The sequence below is a fragment of the Astyanax mexicanus genome, chromosome 20, assembly GCF_023375975.1.
Source record: "Astyanax mexicanus isolate ESR-SI-001 chromosome 20, AstMex3_surface, whole genome shotgun sequence".
Lineage (NCBI taxonomy): Eukaryota > Metazoa > Chordata > Actinopteri > Characiformes > Acestrorhamphidae > Astyanax > Astyanax mexicanus.
The window spans coordinates 19,771,420-19,793,587 of NC_064427.1; the positions used below are offsets into that span (position 1 = coordinate 19,771,420).

At 39.6% G+C, this 22,168-nt stretch overlaps 1 protein-coding gene across 2 annotated transcripts in view; it reads right to left on the minus strand.

The window, feature by feature from the left end:
- gnaz (guanine nucleotide binding protein (G protein), alpha z polypeptide) overlaps positions 1–22,168 on the minus strand; it is an 89,680-nt gene that overhangs the window by 45,823 nt on the left and 21,689 nt on the right. The window contains exon 2 of one of the 2 annotated variants that reach the window (XM_049468334.1): positions 15,342–15,444. The exons of the other annotated variant lie outside the window; for it this stretch is intronic. The gene's annotated coding sequence lies outside the window, so the exon portion shown is untranslated. The remainder of the gene's footprint in view (positions 1–15,341; positions 15,445–22,168) is intronic. 2 annotated transcript variants of the gene reach the window in all.

A 22,168-nucleotide genomic window follows, 5' to 3' on the forward strand; every position in this document is an offset into this window, starting at 1 on the left:
CAATGTCTATCTATACATTTTTCTGTCTGTCTGTCTGTCTGTCTGTATATCTATCTGTCAGCCCAACTTCTGTATATCTTTCTATCTGTCTGTCTATTTTTATAAATGAACAAATATACTTAACTATATATATATATATATATATATATATATATATATATATATATATATATATATATATATATATATCCAGGTATGCATGTCTGTCTATCTGTCTGTCTGTGTGTTTTTCTTTTTATTTGCCTGCCTGCCATCCATCCATCTACCCATCTTTCAATCCATCAATCTCCAGAAATAATTGATGGTTAACTCCAGCACTGATTATAATATTAAAACTGATCACAGCTCAGCCAATCAACTACAGAACCGGCTATATTAATACATGCCGGGATCCAGCCACACCCGTCCCACTTCCCCCCCACTGAACCCCTCAGCAGCTCTGAGTGATAAATATATAGTTATATAATTCTCTGAGAGAAGAGTAATAGCTCAGTAATAGTCTTACTGATGATGGTCTGAGTTATATAAAGCTGAGATATGGCCCCACAGATCACACACTGGACCGTCCCCTGCGTCTGCGTATCTAATGTAATGAAGGAGTGTCTGCCTCTGCAGGAAATCAGGAGCGTGGAGCCGGGGTTCGGAGATGATACACAGGTCCTACAGCTAACAGAGAACGTTATAAGAATGTTTAATAATGTTTAGAAAAGGTTCCAGGAAGGTTATACCCTATACATTTACAGAAATAATGTCCCATAAACATTACAATGATTTACATAAGTTATTAGAACGTTTCTCAAATGACGTTCCCAGTTAGACAAATATGGAATATGGAACATTATGGAAATGTTAAACGAAACATTCCCAATACTAAACATTTAAATATATCCATCTATTAATTCGTCCATTCATTATCTGTCAATCCTTCAATCTTCCAAAAAAATTAACTTCACACATGTAGACGTTACAGTATGTAAACATTTACACAAATAACTTTGTAGCCACGTTACCAGAACATTTAAAATGGTCAATAAAAATTTTACCTCCAACCCTACAGAACCTAGCTGTTAGCATCACAGTTAACCAGCACCAACCATTGGGGAACCTAGCTGTTAGCATCACAGATAACCAGCACTAATCCTGAAGAACCTAGCTGTTAGCATAACAGCTAACCAGCTCCAAGTCTTCCAAGCAAAGCTGCTGTGTCTGTTAGCATCACAGCTAACCAGCTCCAATCCTGGAAAACCTAGCTGTTTGCATCACAGCTAACCAGCACCAATCCTGGAGAACCTAGCTGTTTGCATTGCAGCTAACCAGCTTCAACCCTGCGGAACCTAGCTGTTAGTATCACAGCTAACCAGAACCAATCCTGGAGAATCTAGCTGTTAGCATAATAGCTAATCAGCACCAATCCTGGAGAACCTAGCTGTTAGGGTAACAGCTAACCAGCACCAACCCTGGAGTATCTTGCTGATAGCATCACAGCCAACCACCTCCAGTTCTGGAGAACCTAGCTGTTAGCATCACAGCTAACCAGCTCCAATCCTTGACAAACTAGCTGTTAGCATCCCAGCTAACAAGCACCAACCCTTCCAAGCAAAGCTGCTGTGTCTGTTAGCATCATAAATATTCTGGAGTATTCATGAATATTCTCCAAAAGGAGACACAGGAGAAGTAGAGGCAAAAATCTCTATTTTCAAAAAATCTCCGGATATGTGTGGACAGACTGAGGTAAATTTCAGTCCCACAGTCCAAAAGCACAAAAACACAGCGGATAAAAATCATCTAATTCACCTTTCATTTCCCCTTCGTTCAGGTAAACCTTTCATTTCCCTTAATTCACAAACGCTGCACTCATCATGAGAACAGCAGTTTAGCTGGAAATGAATGAACAGTTCCTCTAATACACACACACACCCATACACACACACACACACACACACACACAAACCAATACACACGCACATCAGCCACTTCTTTTGTTACTTGGAGAGACTATGTAAAAAATGTTTGAAAAAAAGTATTTTCCCACAAATTCTTACAGCACTTCATGCTTCCCTCTGCTGACAACTTTTATGGAGATGTGGATTTCATTTTACTATTCTAATTTTCTAAAACACAGATTTTTGGGTTTTTATTGGCTGCCATAATCATCAACAATAAAAGAAATAAACAATTAAACATTTTGCTCTGAATTACTGAAACAAAATTGCTTTTCAATAATATTCTAATATTCTGAGATGCACCTGTAGATAGATAGATAGATAGATAGATAGATAGATAGATAGATAGATAGATAGATAGATAGATAGATAGATAGATAGATAGATAGATAGATAGATAGATAGATAGACAGACAGACAGACAGATAGATACTTAGATGGATAGATAGACATATCTTCATAGTGATGCAATGATTATACTGTCTCTCTCTCTTTCTCAGTTGGAGATCTCAGAATGTCTGAAAAAAACCCTCGTTGAGCAGCAGTTGAGTGTCACACAGTTAAATATGACGTAGGCTGTAATTACTGTGATCTAAATAGACAGTCTAACATAAACACAGCGTACGTCAACTGGTTCCAGGCCAAAACAAGCATTATATTGTCATTTTCAGCCGTCTGGGGTCTTTCAGATGTTTGTTTTATCAGTAAAGCCCATAAGATCCCAGTTACACCACTGTCTGACATCCCAGTATGCTGCGCCCGTCTCCCAGTCTCAGGGTGAAGCCTGACCTTCAGACTGACCTTCAATCTCTGGCATTTCCATCCTGCATTCAACCCACATTCCAGGCCAATATCCATCATACAGACAATACAAACACACTGGCATGCCAAATGTCATGGGACTGGAACCAATACAGTGTCCCATGACTTTTGCCATGTCCTACAGAACACTGCTCTGTCCACTGTGGGTGGTAATATTAGCCTTTTATGGCATTTTATGACCTTTCAATAAATCCTGCATTGTAGATTAACACTAAACTCATCCAAACTATGAAGACAAACATATGGCAACCAAGCTGAACTGCTTGAGTTTTTGCACCAAGAGTGAAATAAATTTATCCAAAAGCAGTGTGTAAGACTGGTGGAGGACAACATGATGCCAAGATGCATGAAAACTGTGATTAAAAACCAGGGTTATTCCACCAAATATTAATTTCTGATCTCTTAAAACTTTATGAATATGAACTTATTCAGACATTTCTCATTTTCTGCAAATAAATACTCTAAATGACAATATTTTTATTTGGAATTTTGGTGAGATGTTGTCTGTAGTTTATAGAATAAAACAAAAAATGTTTATTTTACTCAAACATAAACCTATAAATAGCAAAATCAGAGAAACTGATTCAGAAACTGAAGTGGTCTCTTGTTTTTTTTCCCAGATCTGCTCTATATTTGTCCAATATTATTTATTTCACTCTAAACTTTCACTGCAATATCATGCAGCTCTAAGCCAATATCTAATTATTCAGATTTTAAAAATCCATCAGATCATCCAAACTACGCAAACCACGCCCTCCTCCGAACTCTGCCGCACCCCCTCGGTGAGTTCTGGCCGCCCAGCTGAAAGCACATCCGAAGCCAAGTTCTAAGTTCATTTGGAGTTTAGGCTTTTCCATCTGTAGCGTTTATACTGCGAGGACCTGGCGTCCCTCCCCGTCTCCTCGTCCCCCCGTCCCTCAGGCCTTAATATTCTGGCAAATTATTGGTCTGGGGTACAGCAGGGTGGTCCATATCACCATCACATCACTGCACAGTACACACACCCACCCCCTCCATCCCCACCCCCTCTACTCCAGTCTAACTCATGCCCCAGAAAGCAGAAAATGCTGGTAATTGATTAGTGAGAGTCATTAACCCGACCTCACACTGAATCAGACACGCCCACAAATCACACACATGTTTACTGTGGACCATTCCGGGTCATTTCCCACCTATTGTCACACCAGCAGGGGGGCATTAGCTAAAATACCCCCCTTTAGAATATAAGTGTTATTACTGGTAATCTGATATGCTACTTATATGTACTAGTAATGTAGTTAAGGTTAATGGTGTCCTTCCACTAAAATCCTCTTTTTCTTGTGAATTCTTCCTCGTGAAATACAGCACAACTCAGTCTCTCAGTCTCCATGAAACTCTTCCTCAACCTCCATTGTCTGCAGCAGCTAGTAAAAAAAAAAATCAGAAAAACAAGTTGATCAGGTATTCAACCCATGAACTAGTATTCATGGCCCCGCCCACCTCACATGGCTCGCCCACAGGCAGAACTGAAGCCGGGCAGCAATGCTGTCTCGTCAGATAGTAGCTAACAGCGATAGAAACAGCATGCAGTTCATTCCTGTGTTATTTGTGCGAATAACACATCAGTGTTCTATGCTTTACCCAGTATTTCAGAGCTAAGTAACAAATGGTTTGTCTATGGAGGAACAACACCAGCCAAGTACAATTGAGATAGGTAGGTTTATGTTTAAAACAGTTCTGTATTACAGTAGTTAAAAGTAAAAATCCACCCCGGTTTTGTTCCAACTGCCTGGGCGTGTGTTTTTTACATTTTTCTGGACCTGGACTACCCACCTCTGGTGGATTTGGCATTTTACAGAGACAGTGAGATCTAGCCAGGCTGAAATAGAACCTCTAAACATGGTGGAGGTAGTTTCATCAACAACTCACAGTGAGAGCTAGCCAGGATAAAATACAGTTTCTAAACATGGTGGAGGTAGCTTCAACTAAAACACACCATGATGGCTAGACAGGATAAAATACACCTTACAAAGTTTCATTTAAAACTCACCATAAAAGATAGCCAGGATTAAATACATCTTTCAAACATGGTGGAGGTAGTTTAATCTATACCTCACAGTGACAGCTAGCCAGGATGAATAAAGTGCAACCTCCAAACATGGTGGAGGTAGTTTCATCTAAAACACACCATGATAGCTAGACAGGATAAAATACAGTTTCCAAACTTGGTGGAGGTGGTTTCATCTAAAACTCACCATAAGAGTTAGCCAGGATGAATAAAGTGCAACCTCCAAAATGGTGGAGGTAGTTTTATCTAAAACTCACAGTGGGAGCTAGCCAAGATGAATAAAGTCCAACTTCTAAACATGGTGGAGGTAGTTTTATCTGATACTCACAGTGGGAGCTAGCCAAGATGAATAAACTGCAACTTCTAAACATGGTGGAGGTAACCCTGTGAACCTGACTCAAAAAGAGGATAAGATAAGTAGATAGATGGATGGATGGATGGATGGATGGATGGATGGATACTTGTCTCCCACTATCTCTTTTGAGTTTTGAATCACTTTGTAAAACATTCATTTTCTGTTTAAACATTTTTACTAATTAAAATTTTAATGCACAGAGTTGAGAGTTGATTAAAAGCATTAACTTATTTACGTAAATTAGCAGTTTGCCTGTGCAGAAGGGAACGCAGGCAGCAGACTTTGAGGAGGTTTCCTGGCAGGATCTGGAGAAAGCGTTGGAGTTATAAAAATATCCTCAGTAATAAAGTTAGTCTTTAAATGGGCGTAAAAGGCAGAGGGTTTCTCTGTGTATGAGTTTAAACATGAAAACCCTCTCTGCCTCCTGAATGATTACTAAAGCTCCTTCATACCTGCAGCTCGGACGCTAAGGAGCACTGTACGGTTACAGGTTGGGGTCAGGCCAGGTCACGGGGTTGTAGATTCTCTGAATGCTAATGCTAATGCTAAAGGTAATGTGTCCCAAAACTTGTGCCAGGTCTTTTCTACAGAATGATGCATTTGCACTGCGGAATGTATGAAACCCCTATGCTGAGTTCACTTCCAGGCTGAGTGCTGAATGTACCAACACCCCGGCTGCTGAGTATAATATAGGTATCAGCCCAGGACTCCTGGGCCAACACCATGGTTGTTAAATATAATATCAGAATCAAGCTGAGTTTAGCTGATTGCTGAGTATAGTACGTAAATCGGCCTAGGCCACTGCTGCCAACACCTCGGCTGCCGAGTATAATATGGAATTTGGCATATTCAACCTAAATTAACATGGCTGCTGATGCAGAGTCTCAGCCAATGCTGCCATACATCAGATTTTCTTAGATTTTTGCTATCTGTTCGTGTTTTGGATTAGCTTCATCAAACTACTGTAGTTTCAAGCTAATTGGCCAGCATGAATACAATTACTAAGCTGTTGACCAACATGACCAGGGTGCTGACTTGCAATAAATGATGGGAATTAATGTTTTTGTCAGCTTTTTATCTGAATGTATTTCACAACTTAACGTAATGTGGACACATTCAGCCCAATTCCACGTGGCTGATGCTGAGTTTTAGCTGATGCTACCAGTTTTTTTAACTTCTCCAACAAAGATCAGCTTAAATTTCATATATTGTTGATTGCAGATGTACAAACTCATACACAAAGTTTGTCTAGTCCTTAAAGAAGTACTGCCAATAGAATAGGACTCTCTGGACCAGATAAAAAGGTGTGGGATCTGAAATGATGAAGCTCCACCATACATATTTACAGATTGACAGACTGACAGGTATGAGTGTTCTTGATAGTTTTTCATTAGAAAGCATTTCACAGCTTATCCCCCAGTTGTAATTAATGAGCGACGTGACAAAACCCTGGCTGCTGAGTATAATGTGAAGTTGGACACATTCAGCCTTTTTAACCAACTTTTCCAACAAAGATAAGTTTAAATTTCACATATTGTTGAGTGCAGATATACAAACAGACAAACACGCTGTTTGTTTAGTCCTTAGAGAAGTACTGCCAATAGAATAGGACTCTATGGACCAGATAAAAAGTTGTGGGATCTCGAATGATGAGCCCACATGAGGTTTGTGGGTTCTTGTCAGCTTAAGTCCCAAATTATGCCTTTATTTATTATCATGCAGTTTTACAGATTGACAGATTGACAGGTATGAGTGTTCTTAAAAGCTTTTTATCTGACAGTATTTCACAAGGTATTCTTCTGCTGTAACTAATGAACCACATGTACCAAACTCCGGCTGCTGAGTATAATGTGGAGTTGGACACATTCAGCCCAATTCCACATGGCTGATGCCAAGTTTTAACTGATGCTGCCAGCTTTTTAACCAACTTTACAACTTATTTCTCTGTTGTAACTAAAAAACGAAGCACCATATCACCAGCTCATCAGGTCGGACCCAGCCTGAGCTGTTGGGGTTGAGGATGGAGAAGGAAAGCTGGAGGATTGTGGGAATGTTTGGCCAAGGACACAGAGCAGACAGCCCGCCAGCATGTGCTCAGCCCCTTTGATCACTCCTACAGCCATAAAATTCAATAAATAATCTGTAATCGAATAGAGCGCCCCTTTGTTTCCCGTCTAAAGTTCGGTCCAGAAATCAAAGGACGGCCAACGTTTTGGAAACAGGGCCGGACCGGACGAGGGAGGCGGGAGGGGAACTGACCAGCACCGAAAAAAACCCTCAAAGAGTAAAAATACTGTCTGCATGTCATCACATTTAGCCTGGATAATAAAGCGTAGCATGGAATCGCCTGTTTTATCGCAGGTCTCTCTTTTTTTCGGTATCGGAGACACGAGTTTTCAATCTGTCCGACGAGCCGAGCCAAGAGCTCAACAGCTCAACAGCACTGTGACGTCAGCAAATTTAATGGAACACACATGACTCAAACCAGCCATTTAATTGTTCTAGTGAATTCCAGCAGGATCTTCAGTCCCTTTGGCAGGCAGAGACTGAGCGAGCGAGAGCGCGAGAGAGTACATAAGAGATCGAGAAAGAAAGAGAGAGAAAGAGAGCGAGAGAAAAGAGGGAGAAAGAAAGAGAGAGAAAGAGAGGAGGGGGAGCTGGCTTTGCTTTCAGCAGATCAAGAAGACTCTAAACAGGCAGACTAGCCTAGCTTAGCATGCTGAGCCATCCAAGCTGTTAGCTTTTCCTAAAGATGTAGCTTCAACCAGGTCATACCTGTATGTAAATCTAATATATTGATATGATGTTATCTCATATAATCTCATTTCAAAATAAAAATGTCTGGCAAAAGTGGCATGTGGCATATCAGTGTATATCATAAAGAATAGGGTATATACAAGCTTTAACTAGGTCACATCAGTCTGGAAAGAAGATATCTGGCCATACATGCACATTTATCATATGTAAAGATTTATTTTATTCAAAATTAAAATATACATCTCTGCAAAACATCTAAGAGAGCACTTCAGTTTCTGAATCAGTTTCTCTGATTTTGCTATATATAGGTTTATGTTTGAGTAAATTTAACACTGTTGTTTTATTCTATAAACTACAGACAGCATTTCTCCCAAATTCCAAATATAAATATTGTCATTTAGAGCATTTATTTGCAGAAAATGAGAAATGGCTGAAATAACAAAAAAGATGCAGAGCTTTCAGACCTCAAATAATGCAAAGAAAACAAGTTCATATTTATGAAGTAAGTTTTAAGAGTTCAAAAATCAATTAATCAATCAATTTGGTGGAACAATTCAGGTTTTTAATCACAGTTTTCATGCATTTTGTCATGTTCTCCTCCACCAGTCTTACACACTGCTTTTGGATAACTTCAAGCTAAAATCCAAGCAGTTCAGAGGTTTTCACTTTGGTAAAATTAAAGAAACGAATCATTTTAAAGTGGTCTCTTATTTTCCGGTTCCCTCAAATTTTTTAGGTTAATTTAATTCAAACATTGAGCAAACTGGCTGCCTTAAAAAAAGTTAAGTAAACTCAACTTATCTGGTCTTACAGTATAACAAAAATAAAAAATGTTAAATTAACTTCCCCTTTAGTTGTAATAACTTGATGTTCTAAGTTATGCTAACTTAAGTTTTCAACCCATTACTTAACTTTTTTAAGGCAACCGGATTCCTCATTTTTTTTAAAGTAAATTCAACTTATCCGGGCTTTCTTTTGTGTGCAACTACTGTATTTTTTTTGGATGATATTTATGTCACTTTTCTCCCTTTTCTTTGTCAAAAAAGTGAGAAAACACTTATTTAACTAACAGAAATGCTAAGAATTTTTGCCGATTCGAGTTTAGTCTACATCTAACATACCAGCCCCCTCCTCATCCAGCACTAATGCTCTGGATCCAGCGAATCAAAGCCTCCTGTGGACGGTAATTAGCCGGGGCAGGTGTGGCGGATTATGGTGTGAACTAAACTCTCCAGCTGCAGGGTTGGGGACCCGGCCTGTTCTCCACGCTCCCGCTGTAATCCTGACGACAGCTACCATACCGAACACACCCGCCGACACAGGACACGAACCGCGGCCCACGGTACAGCCGCACAGCGCTCGGACTCAGCACTGCCGGCACAATGAAAAACAGCACGTCGGCCAACACAAAAAGCCCTTTATGTGCAAACTCACGCCACTGTTACACCACTGCACACTGCGGCAAGCACAGTTCACTGAAGCCCAACTGTTCCAGCTTACAGAGCAGCACAGAACCGTCACTTCCACCAACAAACAGCATGTTAGGGATGTTTCTACTTCTTACATTTTAAAAATAGCCTTAAAACTTATATTTAATTTCAGCTCCTTCTCATAAGAAAACCCCTATACAGATAAATCTCTCCATTGAGACAGAGTGAATCTGATTGTGAATGGATGTAGAGAAGTATAAACATATACCATTCCGACTCTCTATTGGTTTATACTGTGATCCATCACACCTGCACACGCCCCCCCTCCCACACACACACACACACTCCAGCAAGAACATAGCAGACGTATGTAGCCTAGTATGAAGATGATCCATGCAGAGACTCAAGAGAACTCCAGACAAACTCCAGTCCAACTAAGCTTAAAGATCTTTAATATATTTACATTGTTCTGTATGTAAAATGAGATCATTTTTAATATAAAAGCATATATGCAGCTGAAACACTAGGGAGCCTAGTGCATCTCAAATTATATTATCAACATTAACATAATATTACAACATTAATAATAGAACATTATATTCTTTATGGCACAACATTTCACCCAAATTCCTAATAAAAATATTGTCATTTAGAGCATTTATTTGCAGAAAATGAGAAATGGCTGAAATAACAAAAAAAGATGCAGAGCTTTCAGACCTCAAATAATACAAAGAAAACAAGTTCATATTCATAAAGAAGTTTTAAGAGTTCAGAAATCAATATTTGGTGGAATAACCCTGGTTTTTAATCACAGTTTTTTCATGCATCTTGGCATCATATTCTCCTCCACCTCCTCCAGTCTTACACACTGCTTTTGGATAACTTTATGCAGGTTTTCAATTTGGTAAAATCAAAGAAACTCTTTACAAGATTTTTTTTTTTTTTTCAGAGTTGTAGATACCAAAAGTCATGTACAAGCTGTTAGCTGCCCTAAAGATGTAGCGTCAGATAGGTCATACCTGTAGGGAAATCTGATTTACAATTATACGTAAACATATATCATATATAAAGGCATTATGGCTTTTAGTAAAATGTGTTTTGGGGAGGAGGGGGACTGAGTGCACTATAGGCGTGGCCTAAACTTTTGTTTTTAAGGGCTTTATTTTTTCCCCTTACATTACTTTTACCTTTAAGTACTTTTGAATCCAGTGTTTTTACACTTTTACTTAAAGAGTAAAAAGCTTGAGCTGTTTCTTTAACTAAAATACATAAGTATTTTAAATACCCTAGCATATATACTTCTATCTACAGAATAATAAATAGAGATACTTTTGACACTTTTCATACGTTTATGTAGTTTATATGCATGCAGTAAATATTATTTTAGCACTGTAATAGGTAGTTGCATATTACACAATTTATATGTTGCATTTTTGTTTTCTAACATTATTTTTATTATTATTATTATTATTATTATTATTATTATTATTATTATTATTATTCCAGCAAATCAGAAAAAATACACACCTTCTCATTCAATGTTTTTATAGTTTTTTTTCCCTACATATCAAATAATTAGTCAAGTAATCCAGACTATGAATGAACTCATAAGGAATCATGTAGTAACTTAAAAGAGGTAAACAAACGAAAATACTCTGTGAAGAAGCTCTAAGGTGCTCTTATCTGGGGAGCTGTTAACTCTGATGAACTTATTCTGTACAACAGGCCAAACTGGGGCGTTCCTGATGAGTGCCCGTTTCATCATATTGTTTTTTGATGGTCTTTAAACAGGGAATTTATGACTCCTTTAGTTTTATGAATCGCAGATCCTTGTTAAATCATTCCAATGAATGAAATAAAGTGTTCCTGTGAAGCCGATTGATTTCAGCCTCACAATAAAGTGCACTTTCTGAATCCAGACCATTGATTCTGATACGATTAGCAACGCTAGCCTGTTAGCCTGCCGGACTAAGTGAAATCAAACCTCGCTCCTTCCTCCCCAAACATCCTCTACAGCATCCTGTTTGGTGAAGATCCAAAGCAGAACAGAGAAACCAAACTGAGCTCGGTTTCAGAAAACCTCACTGAATGAAGATCCTGAGATTACAGAGCCAGTGTCGGCTATTTAGAGATGAAACAAAAAAAACACAGAAAAATGTTCGTTAATTCCGTTAGCTTGATTACCATGTACAAAAAAACAACAAACCGTTTACGATGATACTTAGAAATGCAGTGATGAATCAAAATGAGCTTCAGAAATCAGTGCTAAATGCTTCGTCTTTGCTACTTGGTTGCTATATTAATCTCTGTGGTTTCAGTGGTGTTACAGTATTGTCAGGTTGCTATGGTGTTGCTAAGGGATTTCTTGGTGCTTAGTGTCAGCTATTTAGAGATGAAAAAAACATGGAAAATGTTTGTTAATACCGTTAGCTTGATTACCATCTATGAAAATCGTCAAACTGTTTACGATGATATCTAGAAATGCAGTAATGATTCAAAATGAGCTTCAGAAAACAATGCTAAATGACACTACTCTAATTTTATGAACAACAACTTTCTTTGCTGCCTGGTTGCTATGGTATTCTCGTGGTTTCAGTGGTGTTACTATGTGGTTGCTATGGTGTTGCTAAGGGATTGCTTGATGCTTGAAATCACAGGTGGCATCAAGGTAGTGTGGGCTATTTAGAGCTAAAAAAAACATGCAGATTATTTGTTAATACCATTAACCTGATTACCATTTACGAAAACCTACAAACCATTTACGATGATACTTAGAAATGCAGTGATGATTCAAAATGAGCTTCAGAAAACAGTGATAAATGATTTCCCCTTGTTCGTTAATACTGTTAGCTTGATTACCATCTACTAAAACCGACAAACCGTTTCCGATGATATTTAAAAATTATTCTGAGCAACAACTTTCTTGGCAAACTTGGTTGCTATGGTATTCTCAGTGTTTTTTACTGTGTTGATATCTGGTTGCTATGGTGTTGCTAAGGGTTTTCATGGTGGTTGACATCCCATGTGGTCCCTGCGGTGGTGTCTAGTGGTTGGTAGGGTGTGTTTCTAGGCTGTTGAATCCTTTGAAGGATACAGGACCTGAATTGGGATACACTGGAAGCAAATATGTCAAAATGTTGGTGCTACTCATTCAGCTACTTTATTCAGCAACTTTCGTGTAGTTACCCATTGCTGACAGAGGTATGCAAATACACACTTACACCTTGTCTTGCCACCTGTAGTACAGAGGAAAAATTGCCAATTGTTTGGAGGAAGCAGATTATCAGGAACCTAGTATTGGCACCAACTGTCTAATTGGGCTGCAACCAAATCCACACAGCATTGGCATGCTCCAAAATCTAGTAGAAGTCTACTTTTCTTTGGACAGTAGAGACAATTGTTCCAACAAAAGCAGAATAAACTATTTTTTAATACCTTTAATTTCTGAAGAAACAATAAGGCAAAAACAAAGCATCCCAACACTTTTTCCTATTGTTTTTATTTGTAACCTCTCAGTCAGCCAAATTACCCTATTAAATACAAAAAATATGCAACAACAACTCAGTTCTAAAGCCTATAGCTGGCTTTCATTGGTGTTTGTCTACTTCTAGCACTTCTAGCACTTCTAGAGTTAGTTTGGTTATAAAATGTTGCAAAAGTTTGTGGTTAAAGGCAAAGCGAACGACCAAGACTGTGTGGAGAAATATTTCACTGGATGTGTCACAATAGTACCATAGGAAATAAAACATTAGCAACTTCCTTTAATTTACACTAACTGTATAAATCTACCTTGTGTGTGTGTGTGTGTGTGTGTGTGTGTGTGTGTGTGTGTGTGTGTGTGTGTGTGTGTGTGTGTGTGTGTGTGTGTGTGTGTGTGTGTGTGTTTGTGTGTGTTTGTGTGTGTGTCACTGGTTTTATACAACAGCATTGATTTTTACATTCACAGCACTAATAGGTAACAAAGTCCAAAGAGAAATCTGTTCCATCAGCAGCAGTCATGAATCCAAGGTACTAAAATACTCTCTTATATTTACAGTAATCATCCATAACTTTAACACCACTTGCCTAATACTGTATAATTACCTCTGGTGCTACCAAAACACTCTGGGGACCCATAACCCAACACTCTGGGCACCAATGACCCTGTACCATGGGCACCCATAACCTAAAACAAGGGGCACCCATGACCCTGCACTATGGGCACCCATAACTTAAAACAAGGGGCACCCATGACTCTGTCGCTTTGGACACCCATAAAGTAACACGCTGGGCATCAATGACCCTACAGTCTGGGCACCAAAGACCCCAAACTTAGGGCATCCATGACACCAAAGCCTGGGCATTTATGACCACACTCTGGCACCCCATTCTCCTGTCTCTCTGGACACCCATAACCTAACAATCTGGGCACCAATGACCCCAAACTTTGGGCATCCATAAAACCAAACTATTCAAACTATGGGCACCCATGACCCTGTCACTCTGAGAATCCATTACCCCAAACTTTGGGCACTCATGGCCATTGAAACTATGGACACCCATGACCCTGTCACTCTAAAAATACTTGACCCCATGACATGACACCAAACCCTGGGTAGGTAAGACCATTCAAACTTTGGGCATCCATGACATCAAACCCTAGGCATCCATGACCATCCAATCTATGGGCACCCATGACCCTGTCACTCTGGACACCCACAACACATTGGGCACCAATGACCCCAAACTTTTGGCATCTATGACACCAAACCCGAAGCACCCATGACACTTTTATTAGTTTTTTAACGGTTTTCCTTCTTTAGACACTTAGAGGTACAGGTACAGTAGGTACTGACCACTGCACACCAAGAACACAATAAGTGCCTGACATTCTGGAGATGTTCTGACCCAGTTATCTACAACAGCACAGTTTGGTTCCTGTCAAAGCTTAAGGTTCTTCATGTAATTATTTCAGTGCGTACAATTACTTTTGAGCCTTGAGGCACCATGTAGAAAATGGTTGTAATTCCTAAAAGATTACTGAAATAAAAAAAGAAAATCTGCACTTTAATCACATCTTGAATGCTTCTTTTTAAATGCGTTGAGGTGCTGTACAAATCTTAAATCTGCAAAACTTGTGTCAATGTACAACCTGGGCACCCATGACCCCCACAACCTGGGCACCAATGACACAAAACCCTGAGCATCCATAACCATCCAAACCCTGGGCATCCATGACCATTCAAATTATGGACATCCATGACCATTCAAACCCTGGTCATCCATGACCATCAAAAATAATGGACATCCATACCCCCACACTCTGGGCACCCATGGCCATCCAAATTATGGGCACCCATGACCCCACTTTTTGGGCACCTATTACCAGGCACTCTGGGCACCCGTAACCCCACACTCTGGGCACCAATGACACCAAACCATGAGCATCCATGACCATCCAAACTATGGGTACCCATGACCCTATACCCTGGGCAACCATAACCCCACATTCTGAGCATCCATGACCATCCAAACTATGGGTACCCATGACCCTATACCTGGGCAACCATAACCCCACTTTCTGAGCATCCATGACCATCCAAACTATGGGCACCCATGACCCAAAACTCTGGGCACCCATGACCCCACACTCTGGGCACCAATGACAGCAAACCCTGGGCATCCATAACCATCTAAATTATGGGCACCCATGGCCCCACACCCTGGGCATTTTTTTAAAATTGTGTCAATGTATAAATACTTCAAGAAGATCAAAATAATGACTACAGTACAGTATAATCATGGTTTAAACGCACAAAAAACGCATACCAATACCAGTAAAAAGGTGATAATATTGAAAAATATCAGTATATTAAATTTGAGCTCTACCTCTCAGCACCACAGTCAACCTAACGCTGCCAGCTCAGATCTTCAGGACCCGTTTAGCGCCCATCATCTGTAATGAACGCTGCGGATGGCCAGTTAAAGCCCATTTGCACCTCCATTACCTCTGATTTCATTTAGCGTCCATTTAAAAGCCGCGACAGTCTGATCTCTCCGGCGCCGCCGGCCCGTCCACATAACCACACCTTCGGCGTCTGGAGCTGAACACTGAGTGAAAACGAAAGGTGGAGAAAAGGATGTGAGAGACAGAGTCTGTGGCTTTACTCAGAACTATGATTTGTGTCGCAGATTAGCAGCTCGGGACTTTCACACCATCACACACACAGCCAAAGAGCACCAGGCCTAAAGTAAAATTACTAATAAAACACAGCCAAAAAATACCACAGAAACTGAACCCGGACAGCCCTGCCTTCCCTTTACTGACGCACAGCAGTTATGAGAAGTGAAGTACGCAAAGACAATGAGCAAAAAAAACACAAAAACAACACAGCATTACTGTAAAATAACCCCCATAATGGAGCCGAGCCAAAGTCCAATACCATATTACAGTCAGTATTCATCAAATCAATGTGCTGGAAGCCACAGGGTCAATCAAAATCAGTCAATCAATCAACCAATCAATCCGGCTTTATTTACGCTTGACATTATATACAGTAGAGGGTAACCCTTATTTTCAATGCAGCCAAGCATTAACAAATTAAACTAAAATTGAGTTTAATTAATCAGGTTAAAACAAAAAGGAAAAATATATGAGGTCAGGTCTATAACAGCCGAGTCTGATAGTCTTTTACAACCCATTTTTTAAAGCAAAGTATTGCCACCATTTTATCTTTGTGTTAAGCAGCAAAAAAGCTTTCAAATGTGTAATATGACATTGCGACATTGCACAAAACACTGCCGATTCGAGGATTACGTTTGTGCACACTACGATGATAAATTAGTGCAGCCCTACTTTAACACCAAATTCCAGTAATATTTCTGAAATTTTCCTCTGAATTTCCGCCACAGAACAAAACTATGCCGTTACATTCCCAAATTTGCCTTAAATGAGCTCGTGGCCTTAATTGGAGAAAGATGAAACGATGTATTTTTTTCCAAAATATACTCATCATTATGTCTTTTACGATAGCAATTTGTTTTAAATTATATACATCATAGATATATATAATTGTGAGAAAGGATGTTTCACGCTTTCTTGTTGTCTTATTTCACAACTGTTGACCGACTCAATCACAATTCCCAAAAATGCCCAAACATGTCTTCAAGAACTGTGTCCCACACTACAGTGCTGTGATTCATTAGTTCGGTTCCCTTCACATGTCTGATGGTCATGCTCTTGGCGAAGTATTGCCACCTTTTTTCTTTGTATTAAGCAGCAAAAAAGCTTTAAAACTTAAACTTACATATGACATTGTGACATTGCACAAAACAAAACACTGTACATGTGAGTATTGCGTTTGTGCACACTGTAACGATGGTAAAATTAGTGCATCCCTATTTTAAAAATTCCTGAAATTCCCCTCTAAATTTTGGCCACAGACATCATGAAACGAGCGAAACTACGTCGTTGCATTCACAAATTTGGCTTAAATGAGCTCATGGCTTAATTGGAAAGGGATAAGCCTGTGTATTTTTCCAAAATATACTCATTATTAGGCCTTTTACGAAAGCAATTTGTTTTAAATGATATATATCATCCCAGACACTATTGTGAGAAATGATGTTTCATGCTTTCTTGTTTTTATTCAACCACTGTTGACCTACTCAATCACAATTCCCAAAAATGCCCAAACATTTCTTCAGGAACTGTGTCCCACACTACAGTGCTGTGATTCATAGGTTCGATTCCCTTCACATGTCTGATAGTCATGCTCTTGGCAAAGTATTGCCACCTTTTTTCTTTGTATTAAGCAGCAAAAAAGCTTTAAAACTTAAACTTACATATGACATTGTGACATTGCACAAAACAAAACACTGTACATGCGAGTATTGTGTTTGTTCACACTGTAATTATGGTAAAATTAGTGCATCCCTACTTTTAACACCAAAATCCATTAATATTTCTGAAATTCCCCCCTAAATGTTGGCCACAGACATCATGAAACGAGTGAAACGAGCCAAAATACACTCATTATTAGGCCTTTGATGATAGCAATTTGTTGTGTACAATATATCATAAAATGATGTTTCACACTTTCTTGTTCTTCCTCCACCACTGTTGACCCACTCCAATACAATTCCCAAAAAACCCATGTCTTCAGGAGCTGTGTCCCACACTACAGTGCTGTGATTCATTAATACGATTTACTTCACATGTCTGATGGTCATGCTCTTGGCGAAGTATTGCCACCTTTTTTACATTTTGTGATATGACATTGTGACATTGCACAAAACCCTGCAAATGCGAGTATTGCGTATGTGCACACTGTAATGATAAATTAGTGCATCCCTACTTTTAACATCAAAATCCATTAATATTTCTAAAATTCTGCTTTAATATTTGACCACAGACGTCATGAAACAAGCAAAACTATGCTGCTACATTCGCAAATTTGGCTTAAATGAGCTCGTGGCCTTAATTGGAAAGAGATAAACCTGATCCTGCATCAGCGTGCTGGCTGTGAGAGTGTGAGAGTGTCAGTTTAAGCTGCTAAATCATACAGAGAAAGGTACATGGGCAGCGTCAGGATCCGCTTTCTGCTGTTGAGTCACTGATGTTGCGCTGGGGCCGCTGTGTACGTCAGGAACGAGGAGAGAGAGAGAGAGAGAGAGAGAGAGAGATGTAGGTCGCAGACTGAGAGATAGCCAGTGCTGGCCGTTCACGCCATTGCATTATGCAAGAGGCCCAGTGTGGCCCAAATAGAGCGATTTCAATATCCAGAGTGCTGCCCTGCTGAGCTCGGCCTCCGCCGCCCAGCCAGCAGTTACACAGCGGCGTTTGTAGCTCCGCCACTTCAGGCTTTCAGAATAATCAGCTCTAACCAGAAAGCAGAAACACCCAGCGCACGCTTTCCACGCAGAGGCTGTTTTTAGGCCTTCACACTTCAACTGCAAATGGAGCCGGAGTGGGAGGTGTCTGAGCGTGGTGGAGGATAACACGTGCTGAGACTGGAAAACCTGCCAGTTCTTAAAGCTAACGTCCTGCAGATAAGAAGATTTACACTGTTTCTGCTTCATTTTACGCAGTTTTTACCCACTTTTTTCCAAAATACACTCATCATTTGGCCTTTCACTATAGCGATTTGTGGTAATCGATATACCATCTCAGAAACTATTTTGAATCAAATACAATTCCCAAAAGAAAAACCCTTTTTTTATGAACTGTGCGAAGTATTGCCAACATCACCTGTTGCATACTTAGCATTTTTACTGGCCTGCTTTGATTACTTTTATTACTACTGTTTTATTAACACCTCTTCAGGTACTGACACAATAATTTTGTTTTTGTGACCGATATATCCTCCCAGGAATTATTGAGAAAAACAATGTTTCACGTTTCCTTGTTCTCCGTCCACCACTGTTGACCCACTTAAATACAACCCCCCCCCCCCCCCCCCAAAAAACACTTTTTCCAAAGGCCTCGTATGTCATATGTCACTACTCTATGAGAAACAATGTTTCACGCTTCCCTGTTCTCCGTCCACCACTGATGACCCAATCAAATACAATCCATAAAGCCCCTCCCCTGTATTGCCAACATTGCTTATTGCGAACTAAGCATTTCTTTCCTGCCTGCTTTTGTTTATAATCTCATTTATTTATTTTTTTTTAATCTCTGTTCATTTATAAGACTATTAAATTCCACTGACGCAATTATAACAGAATGGCATAACAAAGCAATTATACCCTTTTAAATTTTGGCGGCACGGTGCCTTAGTGGTTAGCACGTTCGCCTCCCAGCACTGGGGACTTGGGTTCAGGTCCCTATCTGGGTGGAGTTTCCATGTTCTCCCCGTGTCTGCGTGGGTTTCCTCCGGGGACTCCGGTTTCCTCCCACAGTCCAAAAACATGGAGATCAGGTAAATTGGATACTCTAAATTGCCCAGAAAAATTAAATACTCTAAAATTGTGTGGTGTGTATGTGTAAAGTGTGTGTGTGTGTGTGTGTGTGTAAATGTGTGTGTATGACTGTGCCAGATATGGATTGGCACTCTGTCCTGGGTAATTGCTGTAGTGTCCGATGCAGTCCTCCAGGTGGACAGTCGTTTCCAGTTGAGAGTTTCCAGTTGGCTGCCGCGTCTCACTGGTGTGTGGATGAGTGTTGATGTGTAATGTGCTCGTGTGTAAAACGTGTTAATTGTAAAGCGTCCTTGGGTTTCTAGAAAGGCGCTATATAAGTTGAACTTCGTTCGTAAAGGTCAAGAATTTTTTTTTATTTCTTATAGGAAAAATATTCTTTTTTCTTCACCTACTGCAGTTGGTCATCACTTGACTTTCTAAAATACTATTCGCTGTTTTATAACGTAAAAAAAAAACATACACATGAACACAATAGATGCTGTCATGGTCATCAAATATTATTAAGGTCAAATGTGTGTATTGGCCTACTCATTATCAAAGAAACATATAATATGTAGTAGTAGTTGAACACGTGCTGGATTGCAATGCTATTCAGAAGAAGCTATGTATTAAAAGTTACCAGAAACAACAAATGATCAAAAAATTATACTGATATTGGAACTCTTGGTCATATTTACTGAGCTGCACATACAGAAATGTACAGAAGTGCAGTTAATAGTGCATCCAATTGCACCACACACATTTTCATTCAGGAATAGGTCTGGCGATGCAGCTGGCCTAGTATCTGTAGTGTCTTCAATGTAAGCTCTTGAGATGGCAGCAGTATGTGGAAGTGCATTGTCCTGCTGTATCAGCGTACCAGAGATAATGTCTGTAATCAAGTCCAAAGGTGATTAGAACAGGTAACTAAACCTGTTCTGAATGATTCACTATGTTTAAAGTAAGAAAGAGGAAGCTGATGAAAATTAGATCCTGAAATGTTTTGAAAAGTTTTGTCGCTGAGCTTCAACAATAGTGTTTTTAAAGTGAGAACATAGAGAAACCATTACAACCTCACAACAGAGAGAGAGAGAGAGAGAGAGAGAGAGAGAGAGAGGGCGAGAGTCTTTTCGTTAGCATTCTATTCTTCTTAACAGTCTATTTTCACGCCTTGAGTCTGCGCTGTTAAAATAGCATCAGAGTTTAGCAATAAATCTACACTGTTGGTTTGGCGTGGAGGTCAGGAAGTGATTTGTGTTCAGGTAAATTAGTGCCATGTTTCTATCTTAGTGTCAGGAAATACAGGTACGCCACTGACTGATTAAAACCCTGACAACAGTCAACAGTCAGCCGCCCAATCTTACCTATCTTAGCCATCCAGAAGCGCCGTCAGCGTGTGTACACTACCATTCTGCACAAACCCGACTTTTAACTCTACAATAAACAGAATAAAGAATAAAATATCATTGCTGTTCCATTTGATGAACTGCTGGTGTATCTTCAAAGCGTGAACGTGCAGGTCAGTATCTGTCTCTGCTTAGATGTGCAAAAGCACCACGCTGTTAAGATTCAAACTTGCCAAAGTCAGAGCTCACCCGACTCTTAGTTAAAGGGAACGATAAGGGACACTCTGATTGGTTTGTTTCATTTTATGCCCAAAACTAAACACACACCCATGATTAATTAATAGAATAAGCATATGCATTTTGAGTGTTTTAAGTCATGTAAGGTGTATATTTTGTGCCCTCACGATACCTAAGACACACGGACACAGTAATTGTAATTGAGTGATGCACTATCGATCACTAAAATAGGGCCCCAAGAGTCTTTATATAAAGAAAACATTCAGTTTTCAGTATCATAAATCCACAAAGCTTAAACTTTTAGACATGGACAATACAACAAACTGCATACACACTACTGTGCTCTTTTATGAAGGGGGGGGGGGTCCTCTGTGATTTTATTCTTGTCAAGAACGACCATGTATGTGTTTTTCTCAGACGTCCTCTGAGTAAATTACGGGCTGAATTAACTACTGTTATTTTCTGAACTCTGTGATCCTCCGGTAATTTTAGTCCTGTCCAGATCCACATCTCTGAGTTTCATCTCCTCGTGTTTAATAAAATAGCTATTTATCCACTGCTGCGTATCGTAATTACACTTTGGGTGTGTGTTTCCATGGAGATACACGTAAAAAAAACACAACAGCGAGTGGAACTGGAGGAGCTACTGAATGCAATGTCATGTGACCGAGAAAGCCTAAAAACTCACTGGTCCTCCAGTTTTTTCAATTGCAGTCCGGATGCATGAGTGTTATCACTAAGTAGAAGAGTAAAATATTTTTCACAGACGCCCCCCTGAGAAACTAATCCCTTCCGGATAGAGCTTAAGTCATTCAATGGTTGCTTGGTCAAATGTTTTGCAAACCACGCCCAGAAGAACTGGGCAAAGATGACAAAGTGATGACAATGGAAATAAAAATATTCACGTGTTGCACCCTCACAGTTAAAGCTACACCCTTTTTTGCTTTTAAAATAATAAATCCTATCCGATTTTCATTTTCATGCACAGCACTCGCAACGGGAGTGAGTGCAGTTAAACAGGGAGGTCAGGCCTCTCCTGCTAATATCACTACAAACTTTGCACATTGCCATTATTTTACTTTAAAGTTTAAAAGTAGTTAAAAGTACTAAAAGTAGGTAAAAGTACGTAAAAGAACACTTCATTTCAGTGCATATCACTATCTCTACTGTACAGGTGTCCCAATACTTTTGTACCTACAGTGTATCTCAATGAACTCATTGTTGCACCTTTATTTTTGGGAGTATGTCGCTACGTACAGTAAGTAAGTAGCTCACTTAACGTCTAATAACAGAACAATGATCTGTCTGTGTGTACGTTTGAGTTAAATCAATTTAATGCATGCGTTTAT